Below are 24,521 nucleotides of genomic sequence, written 5' to 3'. Positions count from 1 at the left end.
CCCTCTCAACTTAAACATATGTCCTCACAGTTTAGACTCTCCCCACTTCAGGAAGAAGACCTTGGTTATTCACCCTATCCATGTCATGATACACCATGATGATGTGGTGAAACTGATACATGTTCAATCACAGCCACCTGGAGGAATTGTTCAGGCAATCGCTGTCCATGGATTATGCTGTGAGATGTTGGCGTCTTCATATCAAGCTGAGGGCTCAGGCCAGAAAGCGACCAACTGGAGCTTCCTGTTTTGTCTTGTGTGTTGGGAGTTGTTGCTGTCAAGTTTCTCTCTAATGACTGGAGGAAAAGCAAATTGCTTATAAGTGAGTCAATAATGTGATATTGATGTGCGCAAATGGGATGCTCACTGTTCATTAGTGAGACTCTCATCCCACCATTCAAACCTTTGGGTGTAAAGTTCAGGCTTTTTCGTTTCAACATCTTGAGTCTTGTTTTTGCGATCTCGCCATAGTTTTCCATCTGGCACGCCATTGCCTACATCATTCAAAGGCTGGGAATATTCAGCTTGTTTTTGTTCTGGATGTTGCTCCTGGTTGAGACAAGTACATTGTAGAATCACCCTTATGGAATATAGATTATGAAAAAAGTTGCAGATTTGTTTTGAAGCATTGGTGTTACTAGTAGATTCTAAGAGAATTGTTGCGAACTGCTTGAATTCAAGGTATACCAGGTACAATGACCAGTGTCAACAGATTAAACAGGGAGGTCATGTACAGGAGCATTAAAAGTTCTCATGGTTTTTTTCTGCTGATTTCTGTGCAGTTGTCAAAATGAAGAACATGCATGCTGGGAAATGGAATACTTTCTAAAGCTGATTTGTATTCATTTGTTTTCAATATCAAACACTCTGAGCTCAAAACAAAATGCAAATCACCCAAAGGATAAAGCTCCCTTCAGTCCACCCAAACAGTATACCTTATTACCAATCTCAGGAGAATCAGAAGATTGTATCAGCTGGGAGCTGGGGAAGGCCTGGTGTGGATACGATGGACCAAATAGCCTTGTTCTGCACCACAACAATTCTGTGATTCTTCGAAGATGACTAAGAGTAACTGTATGTGGGCTAGTAGGGTGAAAAGATCTTCAATCAACTACCCCATATTTGAATTAAAACTGCAAAAGCACTTTTGACATTTAAATAAGCTTGACTCTTCCCATTGTACTTATTAATGTTCTTATTTGAAATATTAACGTTTCAAATTGGCAGAAGTGAAACTTGAATTTTGGAACCATCCATTTGTAACTATATATGTAACAGATTCAGACTGTTCATGCTGTTTGTACAGGCTGCACTTCCTGTTTAGGAATGTCAGTTCCATTTTATATTTTGGTATTGCAGGAACATGGAGAGATTATTTAAGCTATCCTCTCTCCTTCTAGCAAAGTCCCAAGACATAGCAATCAACCTGTCCCATGTAAGAGCTGAATTATCTTCCACATCATGTTAATTATAATGTTTTTACACCTACTATTGCTTAGGATGCCCCACACCTTATTCTTTCATGTTTAGAACTTAGAGTCCATACTTCGGCTCAACAAGTCCACACTGACCCTCCAAAGAGTAGCCCACCCAGATCCATTCCCTTATTTCTCTACATTTCCCCTGACTAATGCACCTAACACTATGGGAATTTAGCATGGCCAATCCACCTAACCTGATCATATTTGGATTGTGATAGGAAACCGGAGCAAACCCACACAGACACAGGGAGAATGTGCAAACTCCACACAGATAGTCACCCGAGCGTGGGATCGAACTTGGGTCCCTGGCACTGAGCCACCATGCCACCTCAAGAAATGAAAGCACAAAGACAGCACCTTTCCTGACCTCAGAATATCCCCAGGTGTTTCACAACCAAAGAGGTACCTCTGAAGAGTTGTCAATGTTGTAATGTAGAAAAGGCAATTCAGAAGGACAAAACTGAAGCTGTGGTGCCAGTTGGAAACTACAGCTCCTTATAGTATAGTATGAATGAACGTAATGTGGTAAAATGTAAATACTGGAGACTTACAAGTTTAATCTCTATTAGCATGAAATAAATATGATCAAGACATTAGCCTTTGAACCTGTCACTAATAGAGGCCAAATATGTGTTTAAAATGTCTCAATATTTATCCAGTATGAATAGTTCCAAGTACTTGCTAAAATCCAGATTGTTTGAGAGATTTGTAGCAAGTTATATCACTGTTGTTTAATAAACATTACAAATCCAGTCAACAATAAGACAATCTGTAAAATATCATAGAGATGCAATGTAAGACCATTACTAGAAAAAAAACAAATAATTTTTAGAAGGAATTTGTACTTTTGTATTGAAAGTTGAAGAGTTTACTTTTTAAACAAGGAAAATTCAGTTATCTCAAGTCCTTAGTGCACCACATCAACATTATTCTCACCATTATCCTTGATACAATTGGATTAGATTTGCAAACAATGATTGTCATTGTATTGTTGGAAGATTTAAATTCAGTTCCTGAGTATTTCAGTCCAAGTCTATGTTGGGTTGACTGGTTTATGTCAGGGTAACAGCAGATATATTAGAAGAGAATTAAGCAAGAAACCTGTTCCTGAGTCTATCTAATAACTGCTGTCAGTATCTATGGCTTACAAAAGAACATAAGAAATAGGAGCATTCGGCCTCTCAAACCTGCCTCACCATTCAATAAGATCATAGCTGATCTGCCCCACGTCTCAAGCCCTCTTGGTGCCAGCTCTCCATAGACCCCAACTCCCTGAAATTTGAAAAATCTACTTCCTCTTTAATCTCTCGGTTACTAACTTTGCCACACGCTACTGAGGCAAGGAATAGAACAATAGGATGGGCAAATTGTAGCTAAGAAGCTGGTGCAGTTGGCAGGGCTTCAGGTTCTTGGATCAATGGAACCTCTTCTGGGGCAGGGGTGACCAGTACAAATGGGATGGGTTGCACCTAAACTGGAGGAAAGCCAATATCTTTGCAGAGAAGTTTGGTAGTGCTCCTTGGGAGGGTTTAAATTAGAGTGGCAGGGAGCTGGGACCAGAGCAGCAGGTTAGGAAGTAGAGGGATTGAGGGGAATATTAGGACCAGTAAGTCAGAAAGGAAGGACATGCAGAGATAGGTAAATGAAAGGAGTATTTTTTTTCACTGCAAGGAGTATTATAGGTAACCGAGATGAGCTTAGTGCTTGGATCAGTACATGGGACTATAATGTTGTGGCCATTACAGAGACTTGGTTGAGAGAAGGACAGGACTCGTTGTTCAACGTTTTAGGATTTTCTTTGTTTTAGATTTGATGGAGAGGAAAATAAAAGAGGTGGAGGAGTTGCATTACTAATCAAGGTGGATGTTATGTCTACCCTCAGACAGGACTAACTGGATGACTCATCCATTGAGGCAGTATGAGTAGAGCTCAAAAACAAGATGGATGCAATCACTCCGATAGGATTATACTATATACCCACCAACATCCACTGTGACACTGAGGAACAAATATGTCAACAGATTATGGCAAGTTGCAGTAACAACAGGCTGACTTTTTTTCATGTCACAGATTATTTACTGCATCATATTTAATTAGTACTGCATGTTATTTATCAATTTAAATTTGTTTCAAAGAATAAAATCAGTACTCGTGTTTTTTTGATCATTTTATCCTGTATTTTTGTAGAGCCAAAGCATTGAAAACCACTTTAGTCTAAAAAGAAAGTTCACTCATCTGTCAGAATGCATGAATTTGTGATTCATCTCTTTCTCTTTCAAATCATCACATCTTGGGCTCTGTTTACATTTTCAAAGCATTGCATGTTTTGTCTCAGCTGGAAAAGCATTATCTTGTCAGTCTTCAACTGCGGTCCTTTCTTTTTAAAGAAATGGGCTTCAACCCTCCTTTGGTGAAGGTTTGCAATGGGGGCAATTGCAATGGTACCAGCTAGCCTTCTGTTACTTTACTCACACGGCTGTGCCTCAGCTTTCAATCTAGATAACAGGAGGCCATGCCGATGTAAGTTCTGTCAAGAATTAAAACCAGACCCAGTGCACTTAGGTCAATTGTAGCACCGAATGCTACTTTCCACATTTTAAAATTTTATACAAATGTACTATAAGTGTGATTTGGAGTCTGTCTGAACACCACTGGAGACTAGTTAGTGCAGTTTCTACTGACAGAAGCAATATATCACATGTTAGTGTAATACTGGAGGAGCTGCTGTGACACATAACAAGACATTATAATTGTGTTTTCAAAGATGTGCTGCTGGCTGATACAGCTACAACCAACAGCAGCGAAAGTAATAAAAGGAAAGTACTGCAGATGCTGGAGATATGAAAGAAAAATGGAATTGCTCAATAAACTCAGTAGGTCTGCTCTGCCAGCATCTGGGATGAAACAATGTAACGTTTTGAGTGTGATGTGACTCTTCTTCGGAACTTTGCAATTCCTATGCAGAGTCCATTCAGGCTTGAAATGTGAACTGCTTTCCTCTGTCTACAGATGCTGCCAGGCCTGCTGGGCTTCCCCAGCAAAAGTAATAACTTGGATTTGATTAGTGGCTTTAACGTAGGAAAGCAAAATTCCAAGGCGTTTCACAGTAGCTTGAGGGAAAACATACTCACACCAAGCTAAAGAAGGTAGGAGAAGTAACAGTAACAAATAGCAGGGTCTACAAGGAGCTGTTCAGAGGCTGTGTAATGGGCAGGGTGATGAAGTGATGTTGTCCACGTGGGACAATTCCAGAGGCTGCAACACAGGTAATTGAAGGCATAGTTGCTCAAGGTGAGGCAAAGAAAGACGAGGACCCGGAAGTGGTTGGAATCAGTGAAATGGAGAGTTGAGAAGATGATGGGATTTGGTGGGCTAGACACTATAGACGTAGCAATTGATAAGGCTACAGAGGGAATTAGACAGAAGTTTGAGGAATTAATTTTGAGGCATTGGAATACTATGACCCAATATAGGTAATGAAGGCAATGTGTGATAAGTAAGGGAAGTCAGCTTGGAGGTCGGAATATTCCAGATTGTAAATTGATCTAGTGCAGTACAGGCAGTGAAAACTGCAATATTTAATTGCTTAAAAACAGATTGATCCCTGACCATTTTGCACAAAACCTAGAATGAAAACTCTTAATGCTAATTGTTTGCAGAACATCTTTTATTGTGAAGTCACCATTATGCTGTTTGTGGGATTATAGGCTGAAGGAAAGTCTGAAACAAAGCACATATTTGTTTATCCAGATATGCCGACGAGGATTAATTTTGGGCATTTTGGAGCCACCTTATTTGATACCTTCAAACTTATCTTTGTCTTAATAATGATCATGGCAGTAGTGATTTACATTTATTTGCTATATTTGCATTATAAATGTCAACCTCTTGACAATCAACGACTTAACTGGATGGGCTTGTGTTCTGTGATATTTGTAACAAAGACTGATTCATTTTCTTGAAATTATGCTTTTCACCATGTTACTGAAGGCATTGACCCTTCATTATAAATAGGTTATCACCTTCACTAAAATAGGGGCAAAAGTTCATTATATTGAATGAAACATCTATAAAAAGGAAAATGCCTTGCATTTGTAAGAGTGACATTCATAACACCAGACTTCTCAAAGCAGTTTGTAACAATATCGTTGTCTTTGTAGCCAAACAGTGCATGGCAAGTTCCTTCAAATAGCAAATTTGATCATGACTAAGTCACCTGCTTTTGTGATACTGATGAAGGAATAATGTTGGCCAAGGCACCAGGGGTAACTCATAGGTCCAGATCTTCAATTAGGAAGATAGTCACAACATTTTCATTGTTCAGTGTTTGAGCATCACGGGTTGGGAACCTTTCAAACAGTTAATGACATTACCTTTTATTAAACAATAGAACAATAGACGAGGAAATGAACAGAAAAGCTGTTTTGCTGCCTGCAATAAACAAGAATTGTATTTCGAGCAACAACAACCGTACAGTTACTGAGTGATCATTTCTCTCAGTACGCATAAATTGTACGCAAGTATCAATGTAGCCTGTTGTGTCCCATGTTGCACTGCTCCATCATGGTGAAGGTGAAGTTCCTCCAGCTGCTGTTGTTCCAATTCTGCAGCATCCATGGCATCCCCTCTCTGTATGTTCCAATTGCATAGCTTACAGTGATTATGCAGCGCACTCTGCCTAGACTGGATTTCAAGGCCCTCCTAGACTGATCCAAACATTGAAACATCATCTTCAGGAAGACTGTTGTCTTGTCTGCAATGATCCTGGTGAAAGAACAGACTGCAATGTTTAATCAGGGCATTGCATAACTGAGTCATCAGCAAGGTTGCAGAGGGTAGTCCCTGTCTCCCAGCATCCATCTGTGAAAGGCATCTGGCTATTAAAATGAAGCAGGAGCCTAAGACTTCTCAAGGCAAGATGCATCATGGCAGCTTCCAGAGTACTTGGCACAGACTTCAGACCCAATGATCACAGATGATTAGTACATTAAGTGAATAGAAGCTTTTTCTTTAGATGAGGTCAGCTGTGTTATCATATGACATATGCATGGTCTGTAGCACTCTGCACTGAGAGAAGCCCACATTGTTAGTGCCCATGTTGCAGCACTGAGCTTATCACGGGAAATGTGATGAAATGGCGTGATCTGGCATTGGTAATAGATTGATACACTTCTGGGTTGAGTCCCGAAAGATTCCCCCACAGGCTTTGAGCCGATCTTTGAAAGCTGCTGGTTGCATAAACTGTGATGGATAATGATAATTTTGTGTAGCTTTGTCTGTGACAGCTAACAGCCACCCATTCCTTCAGGTCACAAGTCCTGCTCCAGCAGATGCTCCTGTAATTCTGTGACAATGTCCCAGGGTATCCTTAGTCTGTAGTGACACTGCATCTTACTTATCTGGTGAAAGCTACACTGAGGACAACAGACTCTGGGCTTCCTGTGCCTCTTCCGCTTCATGGGGGGAGTTTCAGCTGTGACCTCGTCATGTGTGGCTGTTCAGCAGCTATGAGAGCTTGCTGCTGTTCCAGGGCTTGCTGATGTACTTGTTTCTCCTTGATTTCTCTGCACTTGCATTGCACCATGCTTACCCTCTGCTGTGCCTGGGTCACAGGTTCCAATAAACCTGTGTAGTGAACATTAGAAACAGAACAGGTAAGTAGTAATGTCAGTATTCTCAGCACATAGAGGCGTAGCGACAATAGATAATAGGTGCAAGAGTAGGCCATTCAGCCCTTCGAGAATTGTACAGCACGGAAACAGAACCTTGGGGGGAGGTTTGCTAGTGCTCTTTGGGAGGGTTTAAACTAACTCCGCGGGGGCATGGGAACCAGGACTGTAGCTTTAGGGTACAGGACCTTGAGTGTAGGGAGGTTAGGAATAATGCAGCGATCTCTAAGGAGGGTGCCTGTAACCAGAAAGGTGGATTGAAGTGTGTATACTTCAATGCCAGAAGTATAAGGAATAAGGTAGGTGAACTTGCAGCGTGGGTTGGTACCTGGGACTTCGATGTTGTGGCCATTACAGAGACGTGGGTAGAACAGGGACAAGAATGGCTGTTGCACGTTCCAGGGTTCAAATGTTTTAGTAGGATCAGACATGGGGGTAAAAAAGGGGGAGGCGTGGCATTACTTGTCAAAGACAGTATCACAGCAGTGGAATGGACGATGGAAGAGGACTTGCCATCTGAGGTAGTTTGGGCTGAGGTTAGAAATAGGAAAGGTGAGGTCACCCTGTTAGGTGTTTTCTACAGGCCTCCTAATAGTCCTAGAGAAGTAGAGGATAATATTGCGAGGATGATTCAGGAAAAGAGTGAAGGTAGCAGGGTGGTTGTTATGGGGGACTTTAACTTCCCAGATATTGACTGGGAGAGCTATAGCTCGAGTTCATTAGATGGGTCGGTGTTTGTACAATGTGTGCAGGATGGTTTCCTGACACAATATGTCGACAGGCCAACAAGAGGGGAGGCTATATTGGATTTGGTTCTAGGTAATGAACCAGGCCAGGTGTTAGACTTGGAGGTAGGTGAGCACTTCGGGGACAGTGACCACAACTCGGTGACTTTTACTTTAGTGATGGAGAGGGATAATCGTGCGCCGCAGGGCAAGAGCTATAGCTGGGGGCAGGGAAATTATGATGCAGTGAGGCATGACTTAGGATGTGTGGATTGGAAAAACAGGCTTCAAGAGAAGAACACTAATGAGATGTGGGGAGTGTTCAAGGAGCAGCTACTGCGTGTCCTCGATAGGTATGTACCAGTCAGGCATGGTGTAAAGGGCCTTGTGAGGCAGCCGTGGTTTAGTAAGGAATTGGAGTCCCTTGTGAAAGGGAAGAAGGCGGCATATGTAAAGATGAGGCGTGAAGGTTCAGTAGGGGCGATTGAGAGTTATAAGGTAGCCAGGAAGGAGCTAAAGAGGGAGCTAAGAGAAGCAAGAAGGGGACATGAAAAGTCTTTAGCTGGTAGGATTAGGGAAAACCCAAAGGCTTTCTATAGGTATGTCAAGAATAAAAGGATGACTAGGGTAGGTATCGGTCCAGTCAAGGATAGTAGTGGGAAGTTGTGTGTGGAGGCGGAGGAGATTGGAGAGACATTAAATCAGTACTTTTCATCAGTATTCACTCAGGAACAGGACACTGTTGCTGATGTGAATATGGAATCACAAATAATTAGAATGGATGCCCTGGAAATATGCAGGGAAGAGGTTTTGGGAATATTGGAAAGGATGAATATAGATAAGTCTCCTGGGCCTGATGGCATTTACCCCAGGATCCTATGGGAAGCTAGGGAGGAGATAACAGAGCCATTGGCCTGGATTTTTATGTCGTCGTTGTCAACGGGAATAGTACCAGAGGACTGGAGGATAGCGAATGTGGTCCCATTGTTCAAGAAAGGGAGTAGGGATAGCCCTAGTAACTATAGGCCAGTGAGTCTGACTTCAGTGGTGGGCAAAGTCTTAGAGAGAATGGTAAGGGATAAGATTTACGAACATCTGGGTAGGAATAACGTGATCAGGGATAGCCAGCATGGTTTTGTGAAGGGCAGGTCGTGCCTCACAAACCTTATTGAGTTCTTTGAGAAGGTGACCAAGGAAGTGGATGAGGGTAAAGCAGTAGATGTTGTGTATATGGATTTTAGTAAGGCGTTCGATAAGGTTCCCCATGGTAGGCTAATGCTAAAACTTCGGAGGTTTGGCATTGAGGATACATTAGAGGTTTGGATTAGGAATTGGCTGGCTGGAAGGAGACAGAGGGTAGTAGTTGATGGATTATGTTCATCTTGGAGCGCAGTTACTAGCGGTGTACCACAAGGATCTGTTTTGGGACCATTGCTTTTTGTTATCTTTATAAATGATCTAGAGGAAGGACTTGAAAGCTGGGTAAGCAAGTTTGCGGATGACACAAAAGTCGGTGGAGTTGTGGATAGTGAGGAAGGAAGTGGTAGGTTACAGCGGGATATAGATAAGTTGCAGAGCTGGGCGGAAATGTGGCAAATGGAATTCAATGTAGCTAAGTGCGAAGTCGTTCACTTTGGTAGGAATAACAAGATGATGGATTACTGGGCTAATGGTAGGCTACTTGGTAGTGTGGATGAGCAGAGGGATCTTGGTGTCCATGTACACAGATCTCTGAAAGTTGCCACCCAGGTAAATAGTGCTGTGAGGAAGGCATATGGTGTACTGGGCTTTATTGGCAGAGGAATTGAGTTCCGGAGTCCTGAGGTCATGTTGCAGTTGTATAAGACTCTGGTGCGGCCTCATCTGGAGTATTGTGTGCAGTTTTGGTCGCCATACTATAGGAAGGATGTGGAAGCTTTAGAACGAGTGCAGAGGAGGTTTACCAGGATGTTGCCTGGAATGGTAGGAAAATCTTATGAGGAAAGGCTGAGGCACTTGGGGCTGTTCTCATTGGAGAAGAGAAGGTTTAGGGGAGATCTGATAGAAGTGTATAAGATGATTAGGGGTTTAGATAGGGTAGATACTAAGAACCTTTTACCGCTAATGGAGTCAGGTGTTACTAGGGGACATAGCTTTAAATTAAGGGGTGGTAGGTATAGGACAGATGTTAGGGGTAGATTCTTCACACAGCGGGTTGTGAGTTCATGGAATGCCCTGCCCGTATCAGTGGTGAACTCTCCTTCTTTATGGTCATTTAAGCGGGCATTGGATAGGCATTTGGAAGTTATTGGGCTAGTATAGGTTAGGTAGGATTCGGTCGGCGCAACATCGAGGGCCGAAGGGCCTGTACTGCGCTGTATCCTTCTATGTTCTATGTTCTAGAACCTTCAGTCCAACCTGTCCACACTGACTAGATATCTGAAATTAATCCAGTCCTATTTGACAGCATTGGGCCTATATCCCTCTAAACCCTGCCTATTCATGTACTTAACCATGGTTCTTAGGATATTCCTCAAGATAGTTACACATGGAGGATTTCAGGGAGAATGCCATTGAATGCTTTTATGTGGACCTTTATGTTGACATGGTGAACCATATTCTGATGCAGCACACGCTGTTGTTGAGCAAGTGCAATAGGTGACTGTATACATGGTAGAATTACTTATAACTTGTCATCCCCAATCCCAGTTCCATTCTTAGAGTTCAAAGTGAGCAGAAATCAGCTCTAACACTGCAGGTGATCATTGCACATGTTTCACATGCAGAATTCTATGATTACAGATATCTTAAACCTGTACTATGTAAGTGCCTGTTCCATGCAATTTGAAGAGTCCCACATTACAGTCTGCTCCCTCAAACAGAAAACTACCACTTACTCCACTCATTTTTAAACCTGTGTTGCACATTTGCAAATATGCTTTGCAGAGTGAGTCACAGCAAGCCCTTTTCTTCCTATGCACTATTGTCTCCCACCTTTACATGTTACATTGCCCCTGTCCATCACAGTTATCATCTCTTTTCCATCCCAGCATGCTGCTTACAGTGCACACAGCTGACTTCCTCAAATTCCCTATTGCACCACAATGGCTCCTTACAACCCTCACCCAGCCATGACTTTCAATGAACAGAACCCCAGGAGTGACTGACGCAGCAACCTGACCTGGTGATTGACCAGACCACTAACCAATCTCTGTGCACCTCCACGACTGACTTCATGCGACTGTCCTGACTGGTTGCACTCTACCTGCAGGACTGACTGTGGCCCACACACTAGACTATCATTGTATGTAACCCCTGACCCTCATCACCCCAAGCAGCCTTCAGAAGTCCATGTCCCTGGACTCAAATTGGACAATTCCCTTGACTAACTGTGGTGGGACTCTCTGACTGATGACTATTCCCCTGAGGATATTCAGTCCTTTGACTTTTAGATATTGGCACGCATTCAGGCACATTCAGTGCGTTTACCGTATAAACTGATGGCACTAGCTGCAGGTGTGACATTGACATAGCACGGTTCTCTACAGCACCATATTCACCTTCTTAACTGAACACTGCTGACAACAATGACAAGCTGTATGGCTTTGCATCTACACAAAAAGGCAAGACAAGGCAGAAATACTATGTGGCCGTAAGTTCTGAATAGGTTAGCGATGTGCAAGAAGGCATGGCCGGGCAGAAATGCAGTGAACATCCAAGTAAGAACAAAGTGAGTGAGTCCTTCAAGAGCAAGGCTAGAAGCTGAGATGCCTCCTGTTCAGGTGCATGAGATGGCAACCTGTCCCTGTGGACAATGTGGCCTGACAGCAGCATTGTAATGAAAGGTGTTGGTGGGCTTTGAAGTGGAGTGTTGGAGTGAGAACTGTTTTATAAGTGCACTGGAGTTGTAACATGATGATGTGAGGCTGGTGCCCCTCCAAAGACAGCCTGCATGGATGATGGATTCAGGTGCTCGTACTCTGAGATGTGGGGAATATTGGCAAAATGCAGGTCTGGAGGAGCAGGTGGCAAGCCAGACCTTCTGCATATTTCTGATGTTTTTTTAATTTGCATTAGGATTCCAGAACCAGCAGAATTTTCTCTTTACTGGTTTACCCAACACTTTCTCCAGGACAACATTATGAATCAGACTTTTCTGAAGTCCTGTGAGAAAATGGGTTGGAGCTGAAAATAAATGATAATCTCCAAATAGCTTGATACTAATGGTCTTAGTCATAAATCTTCCTGCAAGGATATTATGTTGGTGTTGCAGAGGGTACAGTGGTCATTAACTTTTGCAATGGTACAAATGAGCTCAGAGTTGATCAAAATGCTTTCAATGAACTGGGAAATGTTTATAAAAATCCTAAATGTCATGAGAGTGATACGTGGTAAGAAATAACAGTCACAAACCATGTTTTTCTGACATTTCTCGTTCCCTCAAATCACTTAGCAATTGCTCCTTTAGGGGTCACTTTCTAACTTTGTACTGCTGCTAGTGGGAGATTGAATTTTCACGGCACGTTCATGGCTGGCAGGGGTCTCGGTCACAAAGTAGAAGTCAAAATGTCAGCCCTGTTGTTTAGATACTGCAGATAGCCAGTCTGCCAAGGAGCACTTCACTGAGAACAGTTGCAGCACCAACTGCTCGCAAATATGTGTGAGATCATCACTGTTCATGGAAGCTAGTAATTTCCAAGTATCCTGGCAGCAGGTTCGGGCTACTTTTGCAGTAGCTGTGAAGTTCATTTCTCTGAGCAAGAATGCTCAGAGTTGATTTTCTACTCCACCTTCAAATTCTCTTTAACTGATTGTGCCATTACCCATAGGGGTCAGCCAAGTTTATTGTGTACATTTTTTCAATGTTACAAAAATTCCAATCTTTGTTGCTCCTCAGAGCTAATCATTTTCTCATTATTAGGCAGCCACGCAATCAAGTTAAGACATCAGTGCACAGGACAGAATGACAGAGCAATTATTCATTTTTTTTTGTAGTTGTATTATTGACATCAAACAGCTGGAGGCCCAGTTATAAGCACTTTCTGCTACTCAAAGCAGCATGTATTTTAATAAAACCTGCTCTACATTACTGCTTTGCTGCACTTACCTCTCATTCCTCATTTTATGTATAAAACAATTTGATTTTATATGAATTTTATATGGAAATATATGGAGTGAAATCTTTCCAGCATTTGGTGTTTAATTTTATTAACACCCATATACTGAATATCCTCAAACTACTGCAGTTGCTCTTTTGTTTCATTTTTAAGTGTCCTTTTTTCTCTTCTCTTCTAAGTCTCCTATAAAAAATATATGTGCAAGTGGCTTCAGGCACTTGCATTTTCTCATTAGTGCAATTAAGTCTACAGCCTGGCCAGTGAGTTATAAGGTCCAAGAATTTCTCAGAATCTCACCAGCTATCTATAGATGCAAAGTTTAACTTGTCAGGACAGTGGCAGAGTTAGCTTTGGAAACTTTACACTTTACAAAACAGTGGAACTAGTTCCTTGAAAGTAGAGTTGCAGGTTGATAGGAATAATGAAGAAGCATTTGGTATGCTTTCCTTTATTGGTCAGAGTATTGAGTACAGGAGTTGGGAGCTGAAAATGTGTTGCTGGTTAAAGCACAGCAGGTCAGGCAGCATCCAAGGAACAGGAAATTCGATGTTTCGGGTCAGAGCCCTTCCATTCCTGATGAAGGGCTCTGGCCCGAAACGTCGAATTTCCCTGTTCCTCGGATGCTGCCTGACCTACTGTGCTTTAACCAGCAACACATTTTTAGCACTGATCTCCAGCATCTGCAGACCTCACTTTTTACTACAGGAGTTGGGAGGTCATTTGTGGCAGTACAGGTCATTGGTTAGGCCACCTCTGGAATATTGGGTGCAATTCTAGTCTCTCTTCTACAGGAAGGATGTTGTGAAACTTGAAAGGCTTCAGAAAAGATTTACAAGGGTGTTGCCAGGGTTGGAGGGTTTGAGCTATAGGGAGAGGCTGAACAGGCTGGGGCTGTTTACCCTGGAGCGTTGGAGGCTGAGGGGGTGACCTTCTCAAGGTTTGTAATATCATGAGGGGCATGGGTAGGGTAAATAGACAAGGTCATTTCCCTGGGGTGGCAGAGTCCAGAACTAAGGGCATAGGTTTAGGGTGAAAGGGGAAAGATTTAAAAGGGACCTAAGGGGCAACTTTTTTACACAGAGGGTGGTGCATGTATAGAATGAGCTGCCAGAGGAAGTGATGGAGGCTGGTACAATTATAACATTTAAAAGACATCTGGATGTGTATATGAATAGGAAAGGTTCAGAGGGATATGGATCAAGTGCTGGCAAATGAGACTAGAATAATTTAGGATATCTGGTCAGCATGGATGAGTTGGACCAAAGGGTCTGTTTCTTTGCTGTGCATCTCTATGACTCCATGACTTTGTGAGAAAGGTGTTGGATTGATTTTTGTGAACACATTGAGGAATATTTTCCCTAATTCAAATTAAAACAATCCAAACTGTGCCTGGACAGTGGCATATGTAAATATTGCGAAAAGAAACATTCTAATAGAGTAGGTCTTTGATCATTTGGAGTAGGGTATAAAATGTGATCATGCAATTTCCAAGTTGTTTTGAGATTTGAATAAAAGATTATCTTTCAAACAATTTGGTGAGTATTGACTTTGCCTGCACAAGTTCATAGAAAAATCAAAAAATCCAATATAACTAAACAGGCTTCAGTGGGTGGATTGTAAGCAATTAAAAACATTTATATTTGATCTTAATTTATTAAGGGAAGGAGAAAATAACCAGCATCAGTTCTTGAACTAAAAACATAAGGAAGCTATCCTGACCAGGACACACTTTGTGCATCAACTGAAAATCTGTGGCAGCCTTCCAGTGAGACACTGGCGGAATGCATATGCTTGGAAGACCCATCACTCATTGTCTAATCCACCTTTGACTCATTTATCAGCAGCAGTGTTGGCACAGTGAGGTTTTATTTGCCTTTGGTTTCCCAAGCTTTCTCGGAGAAACAAGCTTGAAGGCAATCCTGCTGGCAGCACTGGAACTCCGATTGCTGTGGTACCAGCTTCAGACGACTCAGGCAGAATAAGACAGCTGTCACCAGCAGTTGTCAAACTTTATAGCCTCACATTCACACTTCGTATCTTGTAAATCAATGCTGCATGAAGTGGTTTTAGAACACACATTGTTCTCACATTTATCCCACTACTACGTGATAGCAACAAGAGAACATAGTCTCAAATGTCATGAAGGGGAGTTGCAAAATTTGATTAAGTACATTTCAGATAGAGTGCTGAACACATCGGAAACTTAGGAGTGAGTGTATCAGCATTGTATAAGAACTAAGATACAATAAATGATAGCTAAGTGAATGCAACATGGATTACAATACTTCTATTCATTAGCATGGGCCTGATAGCATTTTTAAACTCATTCATATGATGTTGGCATTGCTGTTAAGGTCAGTTGCCTTTCAAACCCCTGCAGTCAATGTTAGTTACACCCACACTACTGGTAGCAAGGGATTTCCAGGATTTTGACTCAGTTAGAAGAAGAATATTACCAAGTTAGGATGGTGTGTGACTTGGTGGTGAACTTGCAGCTAGTTTTGTTCCATATGTGCCTGTTACCCTTGTTCTTCGAGTTGGTAGAGTAGTGAGTTTGGATGGTCTTGTTGAAACATCCCTGGCACATTCCTACATTGCAACTTTGTGGATGGTACACACTGCTGTCGTGGTGCATGAGTGTGAATGTTTAAGTTAGCAGATGGGGTGTCAATCAAGCAGGATGCTTTTTCCTGGATTCGATCAAGCTTCCCAAGTGTTGTTGAAGCCACACTTAATCTTGCCAAATGAGGAATATTCCACCCTTTTGATACTTGCCTTTCACATGGTGGACAAGCGTTGAATTCCCAGCCTCTGACTTACCTTTGTAGCCACAGTATTGATGTGGCAGCCACAGTATTGATGTTGGATTTCTTGTCAGTGGTAATACTCAGAATGTTGATAGTGGAAGATTCAGCACTTGCAATGGTTTTCAATGTCAAGGAGAGATAATTACCTTCTTCCGTCTTGCAGATATACATTGTCTGGCACTGTGTGATATTAATGTTATATGCCACTTATCAGATCAGACTGGAGTATTCATTCCTTTTCCCATAAGTTCCCATGTGATGAATGTGGGAGAACTGCAAGTTACGTGCCTATGAATTTCAAAAGTGGCTAATTAAGAGTGACATAAATCTTTTCCTTCAGCATTTAATGTTTAATTTCTAATTAGTTAACCCTTAGAAAGATGGGGACTAATCGGAGTAGTTAGCATGAATCTTCAGGAATATGCATAAATAATTTAATTTAAAGAGATTATTGATAAAGCAAATGAGGTGGAGGTTGCACATTGGCTCTAAAAAAATTGAAATAATGTCTTATGAAATAAAAATTAAGACATCTGATTATAGATTTTGCTTTTGCCACCTGCAGGTTATACTCACTTTCATTTGTGTTTTACAATTGATTCTCACAATACTTTTTGCCAACTAAACTTATTAATGTTATTAAAAGGTATACAACCTCATAGGTCAAGGGATGGTCATGGGGCAGAAAATGAATACATTTCTTTAGTATTGCAAATGCATGGTTAGAGAAACAGAAAAAGAATCATTGCTAGGCCATATTTTCTTTTCCATTCAGAGAAGTGACTTGGACAGAGGCAGAAGAGGCAAATAACATTGAAATTCAAGCTGTCAGGAAGAAGGTGGGAGATTGCTGGAAGGCATGAACAGATTAACAGAGTGGGCAATTAAATATAATTCAATACAAAGAATATCAAGCTTTGGGGAAATATGACAATAATATAGGAAGAGCAGAAATCTTAATAGTATTGGTGAGGTTAGACTTGACTGACTTGGAGAATGAGAATTGAGCTTTAGCAAATGCAGCATGATGGGGAACAAGAAAATGACTGAGGACTCTGAAATAACTAGTTTGAAATCTGGGTTGCGTGTGCACAAATATTCAACTGATCTTGGAAGCAAAAGACTGATGATAGAGGTTACTAGGAGTGAGATACAGTGATCCTCCAAAACCAAGTTGACTGACTTCATCTTGATTGGGATGAGGATGTTGGGGAAGGGAGAATGTCACCCAGTCCAACATTGACCTGGCTCTACTCATTGGAATAGAGGAAATGAGTCACCTTGTAGATGATCCCATCATTGATCCCCACAACCATCTTCCATAATTTTGTTTACACTCTCAACGTCCCTTTTTAACACTGTGCTCTTATTTACACCACCTACTCTACATCTGTCTCAGTGCACACAGCTCTATGGCTCTGTACTTCTTCAGCTGCAGCATTGATAGATACAGTGAAAAGTTCATACCCGAGTATAAACCTCTGTGGGTGTCAATGGTCACATCCCTGCAGAATCTCTACTTCACCATCATATCAACTTTAATTTTTATCAACCACCTAAAAATTAACATTGTTTAGTTAAACTTGACTTAATATTTCCGATTCTGAGCTCTCTCTCAATTTGTCCAAATATGGAAACAATCTATCTTATCTTAGTCCTCAAAGATGACATCGGATCTCTCTCTCTCTCTATACCTTGCAAAACCTATCTGAGCAAGCAACATGGTCATTACTTTTATCAACTGCCTTCTCATACCAATGCCCACAGACACCCTTGTCTAGATGGTGTCTTTCCTCTTCTGCAAACAAACCACCAATATCACTCACAGCTCCCTGTTTGATCTCCTCAAAGAGAAAAGAGCACTCAACTTAAGGAGAGGAAATGATCTGGAGAAAGGGGGATGGGGGAAAGCTGAATGTAGGCTACATCTGGTCTATCATTGTTAGAGCCCACTGATGCATTGTGAGGATGGCCTTGGTCTAGATGGCTGCATATAAAGAATTACCCATCCTTAAACCTGACCTTCACTAGGCATGAGTTAAAGAATACCTACAGTGCAGAATCAAGCCATTCAGTCCATCAAGTCTGCACCAACTCTCCAAAGTGCATCCCATCCAGACCTATCCCTGTGCGTTACGGGCAATTTAGCCTGGCCAGTTGACCCAATCAGTACATCTTTGAACTGTAGGAGAAAATTGGAACACCCAGGGGAAACTCACACAGATACAGGGAAAATATGCAAACTCCATACCAACTGAGGGTAGAATCAAACCCAGGTCCCTGGTGCTGTGAGGCAGCAGTGCAAACTTTGAGCCACTGTGCCACCAGTGCACAGACATGTTGAGGGCACTGATCACCTGCTTTGTGGTCTCTGTGTCGGGTGTCTCTTTTGCTTCCTTCCAGTTAGATCACTACGTTCATTCCATTTTCAACGTAGAGCGAAAGTTGGCTTAGGTTAAAAAGAACTGATGCTGTTCTTACTGCTGTATTTGTTGTATAAATGAAAATTGTGATTCTTTTACAGTTACAAAACCGATATAGAATTTTCTATTTCTCAGTGAAAAATCTTGATGTATTTACTTAATGTTTCAAGTTCTTTATCTTAGATGGGAGATGTGTTGCTGACTAGACATTCCTGTAAATGTCTTGCTAATTCCTGATAAAACAGTTTGTCTTGCTAATCAAAGCAAGCCATGTGGATGTTCAATCTGGCATCTATTTGAGGCAAGTCATAATGTTTCTGGAGATAAATTCTGGAAATGTTGGACATTTAAAAAAAACATGCATAAAAGTGAAGATAGTTTGATTTTTGTATCAAACATTTCAACAAAATAAAACTTTTTTAGTAGAGGAACACCATATACTGGCGTTATTTCTAAATCCTTTTATTTAAATGCAAAATAAACTCACCCAGTGTTTACTGATTGCAAGTAGACGTTGTGTTCTAAAGGAACACAATGTACCTTACCAGCAGAATAACACTTCTATTTTACACAATGTAACGACTGTCCATCTAAATGAACCATTACTTGATTTATTGTAAGAAAGGCTGCCTACCTTTTCTGTATATCACCAATATCCATCATATTCCATGCAATTTTCATATTCATGTATAAAAGAAGAAATATTAGAAACTTGAGTGTTTGGAATGTAGAACGTTCTCAAGTGATTGAAAATATCTTAATTGAGTTATGAGGCAGACTTGCCTGTAACACCTCATTTATCATTCAGACGACACTTAAAAATGAGTAAAACGTTTGACCTGCGGCCTGAAAAACAATTATGGAGAAATTGGTACCATTGGTAGTTGAATGATAATTGGAGGACACAAATTGAAGGTAATTGACTAAAGAACCAGGGACAGTGATAAATTATATTATGATCTGGAATGCAGATACAGACCCTCAAATCAGGTACCCTCAGGACCAAAGTCATGCTGGAGTTCAGGTATTCTTTACTTCGGATCAAGTGTTTCAGGTCATGGATATTTGGGTCAAGCTGGATTGAACGGGGTCATAGGTCGCTTACAGCTACAAATAGAACAGTGCATGAAGCAGTAAAGCTGATAACTAGTCTCAAGCTACAGGTTATAAGCATGCTTAGAAATGAATATGGAGCAGGTCCTTGTAACCACGGTTGTTAGCAGCACTATTTATATATATCATTTACAGAGAGGGAGAGATCTGTGATGGCCATCTTGGAGTAAGTCTTTCTCCAGACAGTGTCATGTGATTTGATGTCACTGATCATGATCTCATCAGCTATCCTGGTGATAGCTGCTACCAATACTATACAAACTCTCCCAAGTATTCACCACACACGTAAGTGTTTACCATTTCTTGTTCTTAATGTCACATACTTCCTGTCATTAACATGTTTACATTTCTATTCATTAACCTGTACCCAAATCCCCTCCCTACAAGACTCTTGTACGATTGCTTGGTTGGAGGGACAGCCTTTGTAGTTTCTTGACGAGTTGTTCTGATTGTGTTCTCTGTTCCACCACAGCAAGTACCAAATTGCTGTTCCCTTCAGAGTGGCATGTGAGTACTCTAAAGGAGCAGTGTGTTTGGGATTTCAGTCATCAACCATCCCAACCCTTAAAGGCCTTTTTAGGGTGGATATAAGTGCAGGCCTGAAAATGCCATGGTCCATTCCATGGGGCAAGACCAAGTGTCTGTGGTGTTCCCTTGAACCAGGAGTTCTATTATTCTGTTTGTGGAGCCATACTAACTGTTTTATTAGGGCTGTGGTCAGACCTGTGCATTTTTGCAATGCCTATAGTTTGAGGCCTGGTGTGCCATATAGCAAATTACCTTCTTTCTCTCACTCTCTGGCTATGCCTCAAGGATACAGAAATAAAAGGTGTATGTAGCAGCTGAGAGCTGAATACATAGCTTTCAGCTCATCAGAAGCTCTGATGTGGGCTAGACCATTATGTAGTGGTGTGGAGCATTAGTTTAACAAGGCTAAGTGAAACCATCATTCTTCAACAAAGATATTTGGTTTGGACTCCTCTGTCTTAGCTTCCCCATTGGCTTGCGGTTTTCTGGCCAACATGCATTCAGTGTAGGTCTTTGTACAATGTTTAAAGCAGTAGGTGAACTACAGGGCCATTGTCTGAAATGGTTAAGTCTGGAATGCTTTGTGTGGTGAAAATTTCCCTGAACTGTGCTGTTATAATGAGGTGGGACCATGTACCCATTCGATCGCTATTCATCATGAATAGTAATTGACCACAATGAGGAACACGATGTCTTTGAAGGCAAATAACTTTATTTGAAGATGTTCTAGATGGGAATATGGACACTTGTCAATGGCTCTTTGTGGTCTTCTCTGTGGATGGAGCAGGTAATGCAATGGGAAATCATGTTCTCGCAGGTTTTAGAGCTGCGGTCCAGCTTGATGAATACTGTCCTGGCTCAACATTTGCTGATACCCAGTTGATCATGGTGCAAGTATTGAAGAATGTTGAGTGTGAGGACTCCGGGAATAATTGATTTTTTTCTTGCATGCAAATCATCTATGACAATAAGGTGTGGGTGTTGTTTGAAGTATGGTTTGAGGATAAAGTCTTTGGAACTATACTCTTATCAGCCACTGAAGCAGTATTGTTGTACATGTGCTGCTTGAGTGTTTGCATTAGGAGATTGATGGTCAAAAAAAGTGTGGGCTTCCTCATTTCAATGAAATTGATATCGTGTGTACCAGTGTCTCCTTAGAAAGTACATCAGTATGGCTTCTGTGGTTTATTGTTTGCCTTGGATTATTCTGCAGTGGCATTGAAAACCATATGCAGTAGGTATATGAGTCAGAGATGTACAGCATGGAACCAGACCCTTCAGTCCAACTCGTCTATGCCGATCAGGTATCCCAACCAAATCTAGTCTCATTTACCAGCACTTGGCCCATATTCCTCTCAACCCTTCCTGTTCATCTCTCCATCCAGATGCCTTTTAAATGTTGTAATTGTACTAGCTTTCACCACTTCCTCTGGCAGCTCATTCCATACCCGCACCACCCTCTACATGAAAAAGTTGCCCCTTTAATCCCTTTTAAATTTTTCCCCTCTCACCCTAAAGCTATGCTCTCTAGTTCTGCACTTACCCACTGTAGGGAAAAAAAATTGTCTATTTACTCTATCCATGCCCCTCTTGATTTTATAAACCTCGAGAAGGTCACGCCTCAGCCTCTAATGCTCCAGGGAAAACAGCCCTAGCCTATTTAGCCTCTCCCTATAGCTCAAATCCTCTAACATTGATAACATCCTTGTAAATCTTTTCTGAACTCTTTGAAGTTTCCCAACATCCTTCCGATAGGAGGGAGACTAGAATTGCACACAATATTCCAAAAGTGGCCCAACCAATGTCCTGTACAACTGCAACATGAGCTCCCAACTCCTATACTTGATTCTCAGACCAATAAAAGAAAGCATACCAAATAACTTCTTCACTATCCTATCTTCCTGCAACTCCACTTTCAAGGAACTGTGAACCTGCTCTCCAATGTCTCTTTGTTCAGCAACACTCCCCAGGACCTTACCATTCAGTGTATAAGTCCTGTTCTGATTTGCTGTTCCAAAATGCAGCACCTCACATTTACATAAATTAATCTCTATCTGCCACTCCTCAGCCCACTGGTCCATCTGATCAAGATCCAGTTGTGCTCTGAGGTAAGCCTCTTTGCTGTCCACAACACCTCCAATTTTAATCTTTGTATATGGGGGTTGGTTAGCTCAGTTAGCTGGTTAGCTGGTTTGCAATGCAGAGTGATACCAACAGCATAGGCTCAAATCTCCTGGCTGAGGTTACCATGAGGAACTCTCTTTTCCAAGCTCTCCCCTTACCTGAGGCTTGGTGACCCTCAGGTAAAGCCACCATTGGTTCTTTTTCTGTAATAAGAGAGCAACACTGAGATCCAGTGGGAACATGGTGACTTTTCTTTCCTTTTTAACCTTGTATTCAGGATGGCATCTTTGCCAAGTCATTAACGTTGAGTTAAGCGACAGATGGTTTGTGGTCTATTGCAAGTATGAATCTGAGCCCGTGTGCTCTGAACATTTCACGGAAGTCCATGTGACTTTTAAGGCTTGCTTCTCCATGATTGTCTCTTGCTCTGTATCATTGCCCTGAATGTATTGTAAACAGATTTCTGAGTAATGTATCTCTGAGCTTAGATCAGTACAACTGATTATCCATCTGCTGTGATGGCGGCTGGGAATTCTGACTTGTAATAAGCTGGTGTTTGAAGGTGAGCATCTGTTCAACTTGTTGGAGTGTCCTCTGCTGATGTCCATCCAAAACCGGGCAGCTTACTGATTCAGTAAAGACCATGGTGGCTTGTTCATCTCTGTCAGATTAGGGAGGAGCATTTTGAGCTGGTGGGCCACCCCATAAATGATTGAAGGTCCACAATATTGTGAGGCAGAAGCAAGTTCCTAACAGCCTTTGTTTTCTGGCATGATCCTAACACGAGAATGATGTGTTCCTAAAAGCTGACTGTAGGTTTACAGAACTCATATTCATGATCAAGTGCGAGCACTGTGCCCTGCAGGTTCTGCAACACTGCCTGAGTGTAATGTTCCTGCCTCATGGATTAAGGATCTCACCTATGTGGCTCCTTTGGATGACTTCTTCTAGTCTTCCAAAAAGCCCATTGGAAGATCTCTGGTGCAGAGGTGATCCCAAAGGGTAGCAGACTGAAGTAAGATCTATCCAAAGGTTTCATTGCAGCTTGGGCTCATCACCTAGAGGTAGCTGCCAGAACTTGCTGTTGGCATTCAGCTTAATAAAGACAGTCCTCTTTGAAATCTTCGCTAGGCTTTCATTTACAGAGATCATGGGATGGGTCTCATTTCCACAGCTTTGTTCAACCTCATGAGGTCAATGCACATAGACAATGGGGTGTTTAGAGTTTGTGAACTGGGACCATCCCCAACTTTGAGGGTTGCATTACAATTGTTAGCAGTGCAGGGATTACAGGCAGGTCAGTTGGGATGCTATGGAGGCCAAGACTTCCTGTAATGTGACGAGGGGAGGGGTTGAGTCTGATCAAAGCGGATGGAAGAGCAATTGGTGTTGAGAGGTAGTTGCAGCAGGAGAGGTAGTTAAATGTCCACAATGATAGAGCAGGAAACACAGAGGGCAGGAATAGTTGATAAAGTGGATGAGAGTCATTGAGTGAAAATGCTGCATGCAACAGTTATAGTCCATGAGCTATGGTGAGAGCAATGGCAAAGTTAGAATATGTGGTGTCCTGTGAGTATAAGGTATTTGAGAAGGTGGCACTTGCCCAAGCAGAGCATAGAAGGTCAGTGACCTTACTTTTGCGTTGCTGTGCCTTCCATTTTACCCAGGTCTCTTGATCAAGGTTGGTTGTTTCGTATGATGTAGTTGTGATCAGGGTAAAAGATAGCCCTCCACATCTCCGCTCCATCCACCAACACTTCCAAGACCCTGCCTATGAACTGAGGTATCAGCTTTCCTTTCTGTGCCACGTCCTCAGTGATAACAGTTGAGTACCACAGTGTGAAGAGCAGCTCCTGGCTTGCAGCATCTGGGGTGATGTGCATTTGAAATGTGGTGCCAGTGGTGTTGCTCCTGGCAGTAGTGAGGACAGCTACCTCTCCTGCCACATGATTGTACAAGAAAAACACCATAGAGACCAGCTTTGTAATTGATGAGGACGATCGTGTGAGAAAAATCACACCGAGCCATGAATCTCACTTGACAAAACACCTTCTGAACATTAAATGGATTTCTGGGTGAAAGTTTTCCAATTTTTTTGCTGTTTTGCACTCCTAAATCAAAATACTTCCCCCATCACTATCTGCAAAGTTTCATCATTAGCACTAAGTAACTACCAGTAGACTTCAAGATTTGCTATTTACAGTGATCAATATTTGGGAATCTAAAGGGAACTTTCCAGTTAAAGATAATTGCACCTTTGGAGCAGAACAGGATGTACTTTAGTTCTCCTATTTCTATCAAATGGCACATCATCTGACTTATTGTAACCAACCACACAGGATATATGTGCAGCATGGTAACTTTTCTGCAGTAGTCAGATGATGAATGGGAACATAAATGATGTGACAAGTCTTCTATTAATAAAGTGAAATGCATTAGTGACATTGCTGCCAACATTTTGAAGAGTGTCAGCATTGTGGAAATTATAGAGTGTGGTACAATGCGCAGTTCCCATAGGCTGACAGATTTCTGTTTCAAGATGTAGTTTTGGGCAA

The 24,521-nt window shown here is 41.7% G+C and overlaps 1 protein-coding gene across 1 annotated transcript in view; it reads left to right on the top strand.

Moving 5' to 3' along the window:
* LOC132830456 (calcium-binding protein 8) overlaps positions 1–24,521 on the top strand; it is a 360,349-nt gene that overhangs the window by 193,803 nt on the left and 142,025 nt on the right. The window lies entirely within an intron of this gene.

The sequence above is a fragment of the Hemiscyllium ocellatum genome, chromosome 31 (genome assembly GCF_020745735.1).
Source record: "Hemiscyllium ocellatum isolate sHemOce1 chromosome 31, sHemOce1.pat.X.cur, whole genome shotgun sequence".
In the NCBI taxonomy this organism is placed as follows: Eukaryota; Metazoa; Chordata; class Chondrichthyes; order Orectolobiformes; family Hemiscylliidae; genus Hemiscyllium; species Hemiscyllium ocellatum.
The sequence above is the reverse complement of the archived record's forward strand: the minus strand, read 5'-3'. Positions and strand labels throughout refer to the sequence as shown.